The sequence below is a fragment of the Lagenorhynchus albirostris genome, chromosome 10 (genome assembly GCF_949774975.1).
Source record: "Lagenorhynchus albirostris chromosome 10, mLagAlb1.1, whole genome shotgun sequence".
Classification (NCBI taxonomy): domain Eukaryota; kingdom Metazoa; phylum Chordata; class Mammalia; order Artiodactyla; family Delphinidae; genus Lagenorhynchus; species Lagenorhynchus albirostris.
Genome location: NC_083104.1, coordinates 12,916,487 through 12,932,874, shown reverse-complemented (window position 1 = coordinate 12,932,874; position 16,388 = coordinate 12,916,487).

Genomic DNA, 16,388 nt, shown 5'->3' with positions numbered 1-16,388 from the left:
GGGGCAGCCCCATGTGGATGGTACTGGAGTCCAGGCTGGGCAGCCCTCTCAGAGGGTGGTTCTGCCTCATTCTGCCTCACAGCTTGGCAGTAAAGCCTTCTGCACGTGATGGGCACTGCAGTGGGCTGTGGTTTTACCTGCCCAGTGTATAGTCCCATCTCCATTCTGGTAACAGAACCCCCTTTCCTTTTGAGAAGCTCCTTCATCAGTACAGGTGGTCTTTGTGAGACTGTCAATCACAGTGCCCCTCTTCCAACACTGGGACTGGAGTGGGTGTGTAGACCAGCCTGGGCCAGTCAGTGTACTTCCCTCTGGAAATGGCGACTCGCTCAAGAACAGACCTGTGGCCAAAGTCAGACCAATCAGATTCCATGTTCAAACCTGACTAAATCAGTCAGAGAGACAGCTTGCTCTCGGTTTTGGCTCACAAGTTGGGAACACATAGGCCAGGGCTCTCAGAGACACAAGAGAGACACGACACAGAGAGAGCATCAGAGAGCATTCACACTCCGAATCCCCGCAGCTGAGAACTAAATCCACACTTGGACTCCCCAGGTATAAATACTAATACATTTCATTCCCTCCCCTTCTTCAGGCAGCTGGTTTGAGTTGGGTTTCTGTCACTCAAAACACAGAGTTCTCATACAGTTGTTAAACAAATGCAATTTCAATGAAGGGATCAATGAAACATTTCCATGTCTCACTGTATTGTGACCCATGTCTAGGCACGACTCATGATAGATTTCTGATTCTAGAGTATACAAAATGATTGCTCCTAGCATTTTTTTTTTTTTTTGCAAGAGGAATAAAAATCATGTTAGGGTGGAGTCAGCCAAGAGCCCATTTTTTTCCATGTGTGGAAGGAGATTGTTTTTCAGTGTTAGAGCTAGGATGTCACCGTCTATCACTGCCATAACAGCCCGGTTGTATACAGCAATTTCCTCTTGGACAAAGGCAGAAAGAGGTGACTTTAAAGGTGAAGAGTTGTCGTGGAGAAAAATAATCCTTTTCTACACTTGTATCCCGCCCTCCATTTCAAGACTCCATTTCCTATCACTTTTTTTTTAAATAATAGCTTTATTAAGATAGATTTCACATACTGTGTAATTCACACAGTTAAAGTGTATAATCCAATGGTTTTTAGCATATTTACAGAGTTGTGCACAGTTCACCACTATCAATTTTAGACTGTTTTAATCACCCCCAAAAGGCCCTTTAGCAGGTATCCTCCAGTTCTCCCCTCTCCTCAACCCTAGGCACCCACTCATCTGCTTTCTGTCTCTTTGGATTTGCCTACTCTGCAATTTCATGTAAACGGAACTGCACAAGATGTGATCTTTTGTGACTGACTTCTTTTACTTAGCATCATATTTTCAAGGCGCATCCACTCAGGCATTCATTCCTTTTTGTGGCAGAATAATATTCTATTGTATAGATATACCATGTTTGTTTATTTACTCATTTGCTGATGGACATTTGGGTTGTGACCACCTTGGGACTATTAATGAATAAACTGCTACAAACATTCCTGTACAATGTTTGTGTGGACATATGTTTTCATTTCGCTTATGTATGTTCCTAGGAATGGAAATGCTGGGTCATATGGTAATTCTATTTTTAACTTCTTGAGAAGCTGCCATACTGTTTCCAAACTGGCTGCACCATTTTGCATTCCCACCAGTCGGGGGGTGTGAGGCTTCCAATTTCTCCACATCTTTGCTAGTATTTACATCTCTCTGATTATAGCCATCCTAGCGGGTGTCAAGTGGTATCTCACTGTGATGATGATTTGCATTTCCTTGATGGCTAATTAGATTGAGCATCCTTTCATCTGTTTGGTGACCATTTTTTTCTCTTCTTTGGAGAAATGTCTATTCAGATCATTAGCCCGTTTTTAAACTGAGTGGTATCACTTCAATAGCAGCGGCAAGGTACTTTGGTGAACAGAACTTGGCCTCAGGTTTTGGAATGACCGAGTGCTGGGAAATGCACTCTGTATCATCAATGGAACCAGGAAGATGAATGTGGATGGGGACAGAGGAAAGAGAAGACAAGCATTTTATCCCCAGCCTGAGGCTGGGGTAGGGGAGGGGGCAAGGGCCAATATTTCAACTTTCAGGATTCAGTGTGCATGTCACCTCCTCAGAGAGGTCTACCTTGATTGCTTTTAGAGAGATCCTATGAATTATGTTTCATATTAGGCCGATTTTTTGTTTCCTTTCTAACATTCTTATGATATAATTATTTGACTAGTCTGCTTCCATTTATTTCTTTGTTTGTTTATTTATTTTTAACTCTGTCTCCCAGGTCTTTGAGGGCAAAGTTCACATCTGTCTAATTACTGCTGTGTTCTCAGCAGCTACCTTGGTGCCCGGCATAGTGCCTTTGCTCAAATATTTCTTGAAAGGAAAACAGCTCATGTTATAAGATATAGTCATTACGTTAGCTTATCTTCCTCAAATATTGGAGAAAACTTTACAAAACAGTCTCTACTAAAAGACTAACTTTCAGACAAACTCACTCCTGTCCCATGTGTAACATTTACGTAGTAGAATCAACAACTGTAATGTATTCCCAATGTTAACGCTTGAAAACTGTGAAGTGTACTACACAGTCTTCACATATTCCTCATGCAAAGAAAAGTTTAGCTGAGATAGGCTCCTCCTACCCATGGTCCATTATTCATGGACCAAAAGGATTTTATTAACAAGGCCACGTTATCTATGTTATAATCCTACCATACGGGGCTCACCTGTGATGGAATTTAAAGACCACCCCATCCCTCCAAAGGCTCCACCCTTTGTTCTGATTCCACGTTAAGGAAAAATCTTCTTTGGAATGAGACTAACACATCTCATCTTACATAGGCACAAGTTCTGAATTTCACTCTGCTACTGAAGCATCATTTTCATGTCATCTCTTATATTAGTCATGCTTGTGTAGAATAAGTATTTGAAAAATAGTCAGAAATGGGACATGACATTCCAGACTGGGCTATGAGGAATTTTCAAAATTATGAGTGCTTTTTAATGCCTGTTCATCTATTTACCATGTTGCAGAACTCTAGGAAAATGGAAGGGCCTTTATCTTCCTTCTCCACGACCCTCCCTCCTGAGCATTCAAGTTCCCTGCTGGTGACTGACTGGATACTGAGGAAGAGGGAGTATCTAGGTTCATTCTCAGGTGAGTGGATGGGTACCAGTGCCATGTTTAGAGTCAAAGTAGTGTGCAAGGTGGCACTGAAAGCCAGTCCTTCTGGGTTTGAATCCTGACACTGACATTACTACTATGTATCTCTGGGCAAGTTACTCACTATGTCTTTGCCTCCATTTCTTAATCTGTAAAATCAGGACAGTAATAGCCCACACCTCATAGAATTAATGGAAGGATTAAATGACTGAACATACACAAAGCACTTGGAACTGCACTGGAAGAGAGAGTTTATAATTATTTGCTTTCTTCTTCTTTCCTCCTCCTCCTTCATCTTTGTTCATATCCCCATCATCATATTCGAGAATGTAGGAAGAGGAAGAATTCAGGGGAAGTTAGGTTAACTGTTGACAGGTTCCACTTGGGATATGCTCTTTTGGGGTGCCTGTGGGGCATCTAGTTAGGGACAAATGGAGAAACTGGCCAGGACCTGCTGATGTTGTTTTGGAACCATGTGTACATAGGTGGCAGATGGGTGCATGGGACTGGATAAGAGCACACAGGTAGAGCAGGTGGAGGGAGAAGAGAAAGGGAGATATGGGCAGTGCCTTAAAAGGGAATACAAAGGAAGGGGATCCAGTAACCCCATGCTAGGTAGACATAAAGTGGGAAGATACTAAGGACAGGGCTGTGTTGGAACTTAAGGGAGGAGGAAAAGGTTTAACAAAGGGAGCAGTCCATAATACTAAATGCCCTAGAAAGTTCAAATAATATAGGCGACTAAGGAGTCTACTGATTGAATAATTAGCAGGTCACTGGTAACATTTACCAGAGCACAGAACATAGAAATGGCTGAAATAAAGTTGGAGGCCATGACTTGATACATAATTATATAATATCCTCTGGTAGGAAAGAAAGTAAACAGTTGATGCTAAGAATCTGGGGAGCTGAGCCCTGCCTTGGTACCTCTTTTCCACCAAGGCTGTTCAGGCAACAAGCTTACATCCAAGGAAGAATAATTCACAGAATGGGGAATAAGGTAAGAGCTTAGTAGTTACTTGGCAAATGCTGAATCCCAAGGGGTGGCCTTTTAAAAAAAAAATATTTATTTATTATTTATTTTTGGCTGTGTTGGGTCTTCATTGCTTCACGTGGGCTTTCTCTAGTTGCGGCGAGTGGGGGCTGCTCCTCCTTGCAGTGTGTGGGCTTCTCATTGCGGTGGCTTCTCTTGTTGTGGGGCACAGGACCTATGTACTTGGTCTTCGATAGTTGTGGCTCACAGGTTCTACAGCACAGGCTCAGTAGTTATGGTGCATGTGCTTAGCTGCTCCATGGCATGTGGGATGTTCCCGGACCAGGGTTCGAACCCGGTTCCCCTGCATTGGCAGGCGGATTCTTAACCACTGTGCCGCCGGGGAAGTCCTGGGGAAGGCCTTTTTGATGAATACAAATCGGAACATGAATCTGAACATCTGGCCTCGTCCTTGGACTTGAGCTTCTCATCTCTATCATATGGAAGCGGGAACTTAAAAAGGTGGTGGTAAGAATATCCTCCCAGAACTGGGACAGGAATTCAAAAGAAAAGTGGAGCATGGTTGCATTTCTGGCAAGGCACAGGTATCCTGCTGCTATGGACTGAATTGTGTTCTCTCAAATTCATCTGTTGAAGCCCTAACTCCCCAATGTGATAGTATTTGGAGATGGACCTGTGGGAAATAATTTGGTTAGATGAGGGTGGGGCCCTTATTATGGGATTAATATCCTTATAAGAAGACAGTAGAGGGCTTATTCTCTCTTGCTCTCTCTGCCATGTGAGGACAGATATCTACAAGCCAGGAAGAGAGCTCTCACCAGGAAGTGGGTCAGCTAGCACCTTGACTGTAGACCTTCCTGTCTCCAGAACTGGGAGAAATAAATGTCTGTTGATTAAGCCAGCAAGTCTACGGTATTTTGTTAGAGCAGCCCAAGCAGACTAAGACACCTGCTCGCTAGTAAATATGGCCCCATGAACACCGCACATGAACATTCCTCCTCTGTGGGCTTCCTCCTCTTAGCATTCCCTCATGGTTTTGCCATATGGAGAGTCCCGGAAATGTAAGATGAGGGGCCCAGCTGTGCCCCTCCTTCTTCTGGCTATTTGACTGAGCTGAGGTTGGGGGTTACCAGGCTATATATGCCAGAGAACGTGATTTCCATATCTGGCATATGATCTACAAAAACAATACTTTCTTGATCTTTTAAGAAGAGTTCATAATGACTGAACACTTGGAGCTTATTATGCTCTTCACAGAACACCATGAAATATTGATACATTTAACTCCAGGAACAACACCACACAGAAAATGAGACTGTATTGTATGTCACAATATAAAATCATAACCACAAACACACATCCATAAAAAACCATGCTGTTGAATTAAGAGTGATTGGTTGTTTGCCGTAACTTTTGCTTTCTACTTATTCATTTGATTTGTTATCAGCTAGCACTCACCAGCAGATGAGCAGTAGCAGATGCAGAAAGCCTAGGAAATTTTGCCAAGGAAAAGCTTAAAATTGAGAAAATTTTATCCATTAAGTTATACTTTCTGAAAATTGCAAAAACCCAGCAATTATTCCAATTTAGCGATGGAACACATCTGTTTTGCGCAGACTGAAAATCCCTAAGCTGGTTCCTAAAATTTCATACTACAAATTGTCCTATCCTACAAAGGCCATGACTTGTCTGTTAACAGACTCTTTTCTGTTTGTGGGGTGTGGAAGGTGGTTAAAGGCTAAACACGCCGTTCTTGCTTCCACACGTAGAACCCTGGACTTGAACAGACCCAGCTGGCAAGGAGATTCTCCATTTGCTCACCACAAGGGTCATCACCAGCTTGGACTTAGGGAGAAAGGGCAAATAGTAACCATGAAGGTGAGCCCGTCAATCTAATTTTGGATGAGACCTGGTCTCAGGAGGTGGCCCAACTGAAGGACACCTGTCACATTAAGCTTCCCCAATCTAGACTCAGCGGTTTAAAAGTATCTGGCATTAAAGATGATCTCATCACTTCCGGTGGTTCCTGTTGAGATATTTATTGAGCACGTTCATCATACCAGGCACTGTTGAAACAGAAGTGCACACTAATGCTACAATTACTTTTATTACCTCATTAATGGCTTAGTGTGAACCCACTTATCAGAAAAAATTCCTCTACAAAGGGTAGAGAGGAAAAGGTGGGAAAGAGAAAAACTGCTGAACACTTAGAAGTTGGAGATAATTGTGATATAGATTAATCAGAACTTTTGGGTGTAAGTAACAGGAGATAACCTGATCAATTTTAAGATACTGTCTTTTCAAAGAACTAGCTTTTGCTTTGGTTGATTTTCTCTATTTTAATTTTCAATTTTATTGATATCACCTTTAATTTTTATTATTGCTTTTCTTCTGCTTGCTTTAGGAATAATTACTCTTCTTTCTCTAGTTCCCTAAGGTCACTAGATTGATTGATACTGCTGTTCACGTCATCTATATCCTTACTGATTTTCTGCCTGCTAGATCTATCAATTACTGACAGAAGAGTGTTGAAGTCTCCACTATAATAATAAATTTGTCTATTTCTCCTTTCAGTTTTATCAGTTTTCGCCTCATGTATTTTGACACTCTTGTTAGGTGCATACACAGTAAGGACTGTTATGTCTTCTTGGAGAATTGTCTCTTTTATCATTACGTAATGCGCCATTTGTCCCTGATAATTTCCTTGTTCAAAAATCTGCTTCATTTGGAAATAATATGGCTATTCCAGATTTTTAAAAATTAGTATCAGTATAGAATATAATTTTACTTTTAACCTATCTAAGTCTTTACAGTTAAAGTGGGTTTCTTGTAGATAACATATAGTTGGGTCTTGTTTTGTTTGTTTTTAATCCACCGTAACAATCTCTGTTTTTAATTGGCATAATTAAACCATTCATATTTAAAGTGGTTATTGATATAATTTCTATCATGTTTTCAACAGCTCTTTATTCATTGTATTTATTCTTTGATACCTACTCCTACCTCCTATTGCTGTTTTTTTCTGCCTTCTCTGCATTTAATTGAGCATTTAATATGACCCCATCTTATTTCTTGTTTAGAATATTAATTAAACTTTTTAAAAAGCACTTTTAGTGGTGGACATAGAAGTTACAATATACATTTTTATAGTCTTAAAAAAAATCTTGGTGAAACATACATAACACAAATTTACAATTTTAACCATTTTTACATGTACATTTACACTGTTATCTAAGCATCACCACTATCTCCAGAACTTTTCAATTTTCCCAAACTGAAGCTTTGCACTCATTATACAATATACAGTTTAAACTAATATGACTTCACCTTAAGTAACATTATATTCGTTTTTGCAATTCAGGTACATTGCAACAGAGTATTCCGAATTCATCCCTCCTGTCTCATGTGATGTTGCTGGCATTCATTTCACTGATCCACAGGCTATAATTACGAATATGTTATTACTCTTATTTCTTTACAGTTATCTTTTAGATCAATTAAGAGTAAGAAAAATATTTTGTTTTATTTTACCTTCACTTATTCCTTTTCTGAAGCTCTTCCTTTCTTTATGTATACTCAAGTTTTCAAGACATTATTTTCCTTCTCTCTCTCTGAAGAACATTTTTACTATTTTTTGCAGGGCAGGTCTGCTGCTTACAAATTCCCTGTTTTTGTTTGTCTGCAAAAGTCTCTCTATAACCTTTATTTTTGAACGATTAATTTTGCTGGATATAAAATTATAGGTTGGTAGGTCAGTTTTTTCCCACCACTTTTAATATTTCACTTCATGCTCTAGCTTGCATGATTTCTAACAAGTAGTATGCTTTAATTCCTATCCGTTTTCCTCTACAGTTAAGGTATTGTGTTACTCTGACTTCTTCCAAGATTTCTCTTTGCCTTTGGATTTCTGCAGTTTGAATATGCTATACGTAAGCGTAGTTTTTAAGTATGTATCCTATTTGGTGTTTTCTCAGCTTCCTGGATCTCTGGTTTGGTGTCTGTCATTAATTTTGGAAAGTTTTCAGTCATTATTCAAATATCTCTTTTGCTCCCTTCTCTTTTCTGATATTCCAATTATATGTATCTTATACATTTTGAAATTGTCCCGAAGTTCTTGGATTTTTTTTTTTTTTTTTTTTTTTGCCGTACGCGAGCCTCTCACTGTTGTGGCCTCTCCGGCTGCGGAGCACAGGCTCCGGATGTGCAGGCTCAGTGGCCATGGTTCATGGGCCCAGCCGCTCCGCGGCATGTGGGATCTTCCCGGACCGGGGCACGAACCCTCTTCCCCTGCATCAGCAGGCAGACTCTCAACCACTGTGCCACCAGGGAAGCCCTCTTGGATTTTTTTGTTCATTTGTTTTCTGCTATTTTTTTTTTCTGCCTTTCAGTTTGGTTTCTGTTGATCTATCTGTAAGCTCATGGAGTCTTTCCTCAAATGTGTCAAGTCCATGAAGGCATTCTTCATCTCTGTTACAATGTTTTTGGTTTCTAGCATTCCACGTTGATATTCTCATAGAATTACCATCTACTATACCCACCTGTTCTTACACATAGTCTATTTTTTTCCATTAGTGTCCACATCATGTTAATCATACATCTTAAGTATCCTATCTGCTAACTCCTACATATATGTCATATGTGAGTCTGTTTCCAACAATTACTTTGTTTCCTCAGACTACCTTTTTTCCTTGCTTTTGGCTTGTCTTATAAATTGTGGTTGAAAGCAAGACATTATATCAAGTAATGAAATTTGAGATAAACAGGACTTTAGCATGAGGATTTATGGTAATATGGCTAGGAATGGAACCGTGTTTAATGTTTGTTGTAGTTACAGGTGACAGAAGCTTCAAATTTCTCGAGTGTCATCGTTCTTATCTCCTCTCTAGATTTTGGGCTTCCCCAAGTATACTTCCTCAGAAAGAGTCTGCATCTTGTAGCTCTTTCAGCTACAATCTACTATTATTATACTGAGGCCCTGTTGGTGTGGTACTAATGTAGGGAAAGGGGAGCATTATAATCTGATGAAATCTCAGTGTTTTAGTGGCCTGAATCTTGGGCTTGTCACCTTCACAAATGTTCCTCGAGTGGTATAACTTTACCCACATGCTTCTTACTCCCTTCCTTGCCTACAGCATTTGCTATTGATTTCCCTGAAGCCCTGACCCCTGTTGAGCGGCCCCCCTGCTCCAGCCTCCACATTTCCTCAGAGGACAGACAGGAAGGCTTGAGGTGCTGGAAATGGAGGAACGTCCTTCCCCTAGTGGCATAAGACTCTGGCAAAATCTTTTTCCTGGAGAGTAGATCTTTGTTACAGAGAAGGTTCTGGGTGAATTTTACTATGATTACTTTCCCGCTGCCCCTTCCAGAGCCATGAGTGGCTCATTCTGGGAACTTCAGACTGAGAATCTAGTGGGGTTCCTGGGGGTGATGATCATGGAAGAATGGGTTCTCCAAAGCCTGTTGGTCCTTGGGACTTTCAATAAAAGTCAACGAAAATTAATTGATTTTCAGTTTGTCAAGTTTTTTCTTGTTGTTAGGATGGGAAGCTATCTCCCAGCTCTTTACATGTCAGAGCTGATACCAGAAGTCTCTATCAAGAAATGAGGACATATTTATTTACCTATACAACAAATTCATGGGCAGGGCAGAGATAAAGCTTCCCTCAGGAATGAATAGGACTAAGGCCTTGAAAGCTGCCAAGACTGCTTCTTTACATTTTGACTCTCTCTATTACAGCCTAACCCTTTACTATTGCTGATCGCTGACCTGTTTTCTCCATGGCTGCAGGCAGCTCTATACTCACACCCTAACAGCTCTTTTACCACACAAGCAAAGAACCTTCCTTTTCAGCTTCAAATTAAAAAGAAAAATCTGCCAAAGGACTGTGAATGGCTAACCTTGCTTCACATGCCCATACTCTGGACCAATCACTTTGACTGAGGAGGGGAAGGACTGCGATTGCCCCAGCCTGGACTATGAATACACCCTTGGGGCCCCATAAATGGGACCATTACCAGAAAAGACAATGGAGGTTCTTCCTAGGCATGAAGACAAGCGTTTTAGAAGCGAGAATGTAGAAGAAAGAAGGACAAATAATCCATGCCTAGGAAGGGGAAATAGGGCATAACTCAATGAAGGCAAAACTTGCCCACTTCATAATTTCATGTACTTGGAAATCCTTTTTAATGCTTTCTGATGTTTATGAGAAGGGATGATGTGAAGCCTTGCTTCTTACAGTCCTTTGGTGAAGTGGATAACTAAGTCTGTTACTCTGACAATACATTTAAACTGAGTTATTTTGACAACGGATTTCCATTATCTATTTCATCTAGTTGCAAACTGTCAGAATAAATCTCATGAAGGGGGAAGATCAAAGCTGCTTTGTTTTATTAGCCAGTTTTATATTCCATGAATTCTTAGATTTGACATGGTTTAATACACAACTCAGGACAGAGGTGTAAGGTGGCGATTTCCACTGTAACCTCCTACACCCCCAAATCTCACAAAAGTAAAAACACCCTAAAATGACAATTCCAGGCAGTTCAGTCTGAATGAGATTGTCATGTTTTGATTCATTTGTTTGCTCGTTCAAGTTTGTTCTGAAATGGCCTGAATCTACAGGAAAAACTTCAAAAAAGGGACCCAAGTTTCAATAAAACTTTCTGAAAAAATATTTAGAAGGGGTATAAGAGCTCTTTCTGTTAAACCCAACTTCAACTCATGTAAGCCAAAAGGATATTTATAGCCTCACATTAAAAAGAAAAAAAGAATCCACGGATAGCAGGGAGGGGGCTAAATCGAGGGGTTTAAATGTCACTGGGACCTGCTCTTGTTCCATCTGTTGGCTTTGCTCTTCGTAATGGGCTCCGTTCTAATTTATTTCCTTATGAGTTGATGTCCAGTGGAAGAGAAAGCATGCCTCTCTCTCACAACCCCACCAAATCTAAAGCTTACAGCTCACTGGTTAGACTGAGTCACATACTCAAACCACAATGCATCACTGTGCCAGGCGATGATGGCTCTAACTGGTGAGGCAGGACTAAGGATGGTGGAGCCAGCATTTGTAGACTATGAACTCAAGTAAAGCAAGGGGCGGGTTCCCAGAAGACATGCACGGTTTTTCACCAAAATAGTTGTAACAGGTGTAACAACAAGGATGATAACAACTACAGACGTTTACAGAGTGCTTAGTACGTGCCCAGCACTCTTCTGAGCATTTTAAATGTTTTAATTAATCTAATCCTCCATACCACCTCATGAGAAGATAGAGAGGTTGAGCAACTCACCCCAAGTTATACAGCTAACAAGTAAGAGAACCAGGATCCGAGCCCAGGTAATCTGGCTCCAGGGTTAGTGCTCAACACTAACCACTGCTCAACACTGCTGCTTCAGAGACATGGGGCAATACAACCCAAAGGGCCACCCTAGAAGGCAGGGTACAAGAGATGACGGTCAATACCCCTTCTCAGAAGACAGTTCTTCATGCGATCTTTAGCTGACTGTAAATTGTATCCTGATCCCAGACTGCTTGGCCCATGCAGAAAATAAATGCATCTGGGACCAAAGGCTAAACATCTTGCCTTGCAATCACATACATTATTTTGGCCCTATATCTCTACCCTCAGCTTTAGTAGATGGATTTCTATAAGAAAAGTTTTCCCTTTGAAGTGAACTTTGTTTATACGTGTGTGTCTGTATCTGTCAGTTTTGTTCCTCCCCTGAAGGAAAATATCCCCAGTTCACAAATATCGTAGAACTCAGACTGCTCCTCGATTCCTTTTCTCCACAGCCCCCATGGGAAGCCTGCTGAGTTGGACGTCTGGAAACTGATTTCACCCTCCATGGCTATGCAAACCACCTGCAGTGCCCTTTGACAAGCAGATGAGTTTTAAAAGAATTCCAAAGAGAATTTGCACTGGCAAGGCAAAACATCTTGTCTCCACCCGATGGAGAGACTTGTGGAGTTTACAGGGAAAATGACTTAAGAAGATTTAAAGCCAGAAATTCTGAATAGCTTATTTGAAAAAAAAAGTCTTCATGAAATCAGTGAAAAATATCTTATAAACATACTTGAGTGTGTTTTTTTATTGAATAAGTTTATCAACTTATCAGTAACTGGATTTAATCAGTTATTTTTCTCCCTAAAATGATTTATGCTGTGTAACAAACCATCTAAAACCTGAAGGCATAAGACACCAATCATATCTGATTTCTCATCAGTCCGCAGGTTGACCGGGGGTTGGCCCTTCTAGGCTGGCTGGGCCAGGGATGGCTCTGCTGCCCATGTTTTTTAGTCTCCTCCTGAAATCAGCAGGTCAACTTGGGCATGATCTTCTCATGACAATGGCAGAGATGGCAGAGAGAATGAGCCCAGATGTGTAAGCACTTTTCAAACCTCTGTTTGTACTGTCAGCCAACTTCCCACTGGCCAAAGCAAGTCACATATCAAGCATAGAGTCAAGACATGGAAAAGATGTCCCACCAACACAGGAGGATACTGCAACCTTATACAACGCAGGGAATGGATACAGGGAGGGATAAAGAATTGAAGCCTTTAATGCAGTCTATAGACCCTATCACCCAACCTTTGCTGATTAGACTGAGGGGTGATAGCTGACGAAAGATCAGCCCTCAAAAACTCTGACGTTGACTGGGGCACACCCACAGCTTGAGTGAGCCAATCACATACTAATAATAGCAAACGCCTACATCATGCTTACTATCTGCCAGCCATAGTTCTATTTTATAAATATTATTTAATTCTCCACAACAACCTTATGCAATAGATAAAATTATTATCCCATTTTACTCACAAGGAAATTGGAGCAGAGAGAAGTGAAGTAACCTGCCCAGCTGGTAAGTAGAAGGGCCAGGATTCAAACCAGGGCAATCTGGCTCCAAAGCTCACGACTTTAACTGCTAGGTTTTCTCTCTTGGAGAGAAACAAAGAATTTTCAATATAATGCAGCAGAACTTACAGGATGCCATGGCAAGCAAAAGCCACATGTCACCTTCATTTAGGAAGGAATAAGAAAGTGTGAAGAGGTTGAGGAAATTAGTATGGAGAGAGAGGAGGAAAAGAGAACAGATGTAGACAGAGATGAAGGCCAGAAGAGTGAGGAAAAGAAGGTAGATCCCTAGCACTGCTTTGGGTCCTGATAAGTTTCCAGTTCTCTCCTTCTTCCATGGAAATCTCTGCTTTTATGGTGAAATAATGACAGCAGATCCTTGTTTCCTGGAAAGTATATCGCTTGTTACTAGGCATTTAATTTGGAAAAGTGTTAAGAAGATTTAAAACACTTTATGATTTAAAAATTTACTGCTTGTTGCAGTGGCTTTAAACTTTTATAAATTCACTTGTAGATTTTAAAGTATGAGAAGTAAAAGCAGAACCATTCTGAGCAGATGGGACATCTTCATGGAGCCTCTCCCTGGGGCCTCACCTTCCCATTCTCTGCTCTAAGGTTAAGCTCTGTTGAACAACGAGGATCTTTAGGAAACTGTTTTAAAAACACTGACCCAGACTAAGCACTGGGAACCTTTTTCTTAAAGGGACAGATAATAACTATTTCAGGTATTTTAGGCTCCATGGACTGTCATGACAACTCAACCCTGCCTTTGTAGAACAAAGGCATCCTTAAGCAATATGCAAATGAGTGTGCATGGCTGTGTTCCAATATAACTTTATTTATGGACCCTAAAATTTGAATTTCATTTCAAAATATCATTTTCCTGTGTCACAAAATCTTCATTACTTTTTTCCACCCATTTTAAAATGTAAAGTCATCTTCAGCTCACAGGCTGTATAAAAACAGGTGGGGGGCTGGATTTGTATGTGGACTGTAGACTGCTGTACCCTGAACTAGATCTTTGTTAAGAACTCTGCTCTTCAGTAGAAATAAAAACAAAAATAAACAAAAGGGACCTAATCAAACTTACAAGCTTTTGCACAGCAAAGGCAACCATAAACAAGACAAAACAAAACATAAAAACAAAAAGACAACCTATGGAATGGGAGAAAATATTTGCAAATGATGCAACAGACAAGGGCATAATCTCCAAAATATGCAAACAGCTCATACAACTCAACAACAAAAAACCAAACAACCCAACTGAAAAATGGGGAGAAGACCTTAATAGACATTTCTCTGAAGAGGACATACAGATGGCCAGTAGGCAAATGAAACGATGCTCAACATCACCAATTATTAGAGAAATGCAAATCAAAACTACAATGAGGTACCAACTCACACCAGTCAGAATGGCCATCATTAAAAAGTCTACAAATAACAAATTCTGGAGAGGGTGTGGTGAAAAAGGAACTCTCGAACACTGTTGGTGGGAATGTAAGTTGGTACAGACACTATGGAAAATAGTATGGAGGTTCCTCTGAAAACTAAAAACAGAATTACCATATAATCCAGCAATCCCAGTCTTGGGAATATACCCAGACAAAACTATAATTCAAAAAGATACATGCACCCTTATGTTCATAACAGCACTGTTCACAATAGCCAAAACATGGAAACAACCTAAATGTCCATCAACAGATGAATGGATAAGGAAGATGTGGTGCATGTATATATACAATGCAATACTACTCAGCCATAAAAAAGAACAAAATAATGCCATTTGCAGCAACATGGATGCAACTAGAGATCATCATACTAAGTGAAGTAAGTCAGAAAGAAAAAGACAAATACCATATGATATCACTTATATGTGGAATCTAAAATATGGCACAAATGAACTTATCTACAAAACAGATACAGACTCGCAGACATAGAGAACAGACTAGTGGTTGCCAAGGGGGAGGGTGGGAGGGAGAGGGATGGACTGGGAGTTTGGATTAGTAGATGCAAACTATTACATTTAGAATGGATAAACAACAAGGTCCTAATGTATACCACGGGGAACTATACTCATTATCCTGCGATAAACCATAATGGAAAAGAATATTAAAAAAGAATGTCTATATGTGTATAACTAAGTCACTTTGCTGTACAGTAGAGACAGGCACAACATTGTAAATCAACTATACTTCAATTAAAAAAAGACATAATAAAATAAAATATCAAGTGGAAAAAAAAAGAACCCTGCCCTCACTTATGTATAAGGGACAGGGACAATCTTGAACACAGGTTAAGTGGGTGTTTCCTGTATAAAATATGACTTAGCACCCAAGATGGTTTCAAACTTTGAATGTCTCCCAACCCCTAAGATTCTTCCTCAACCAACTCACAGATATTTTCTGCCCTTTTCAACCCATAACCAATTTTATTCCACAGTAAATAAAGAGACTTAAAAAGCCATCTGAAATTCTGCAGGTGTGAGATCCTTTTCTGAGAGCAAGTTTTGACCTGAGGGGTTAGGGAGGACACGGCTGAACTTTTCCATTCTTGAGGTTTTAAGATTCTATACTAATAAAGACAGAAGAAGATGTGGCCGCTGAGGGCATTCCGAAGGCAGAACTCAGCTCTCTCCACTGCCGTACTGGAGCCAATACCGATAGCAAATCCACAGAAGCTTCCTAACTTGGGTTTCTGGAATTGTACTGTCAACTTTCAATTTGCTGGACCAATGAGCCGGTGGAGCAAGCGTGGATGATCAAAATCTAACCAACTCCCAGCAACTCTTCTACATCAAAGTCTTTTTAAAGAGTTTTTGGAGCACCTGTGGTTTCTTCCTTCCCACTTGGAGCCAGTAAACAGAAAGACAGGAAATGAAGGAAAGAAGAAACTCTCTAAAAGGCCCCAAATGTCAGCTTCAGAGCAATTAAAAATTGACTGTATTTTTATTATCATCTAAATCCCCTTTGAAGTCGATGCTAAAAACTAATTTACTTTGGCTGTATCTTTAGTGCATGGGATTTATTTTTAAAAAGTCATTTGCAGAAGAAAAGGAAAAGAAGACAGAACTTCTATTTTTACTGACTATGATTTGTTAATCGCTTGACCGGTCAAATTAAATTGAGTTAAGTATCAAGTCAACCAAAAACGTCAAGGACTTTTCCATAGATGTAGATACAGAATACATAATAGAAAATGAATGGAAGTAATCAATCCTCCCCCCAAATTTCACTTCTCTCTTACTTTCTGGAGAAAACCTCAGAATTCAAACTTCCAGTCTCCAAGAGGATTGATTTAACCTGAAGCTTTGCTTTTCTACTTTTCTTTGATTAGATAAACCCCCTGAATAAAATAGT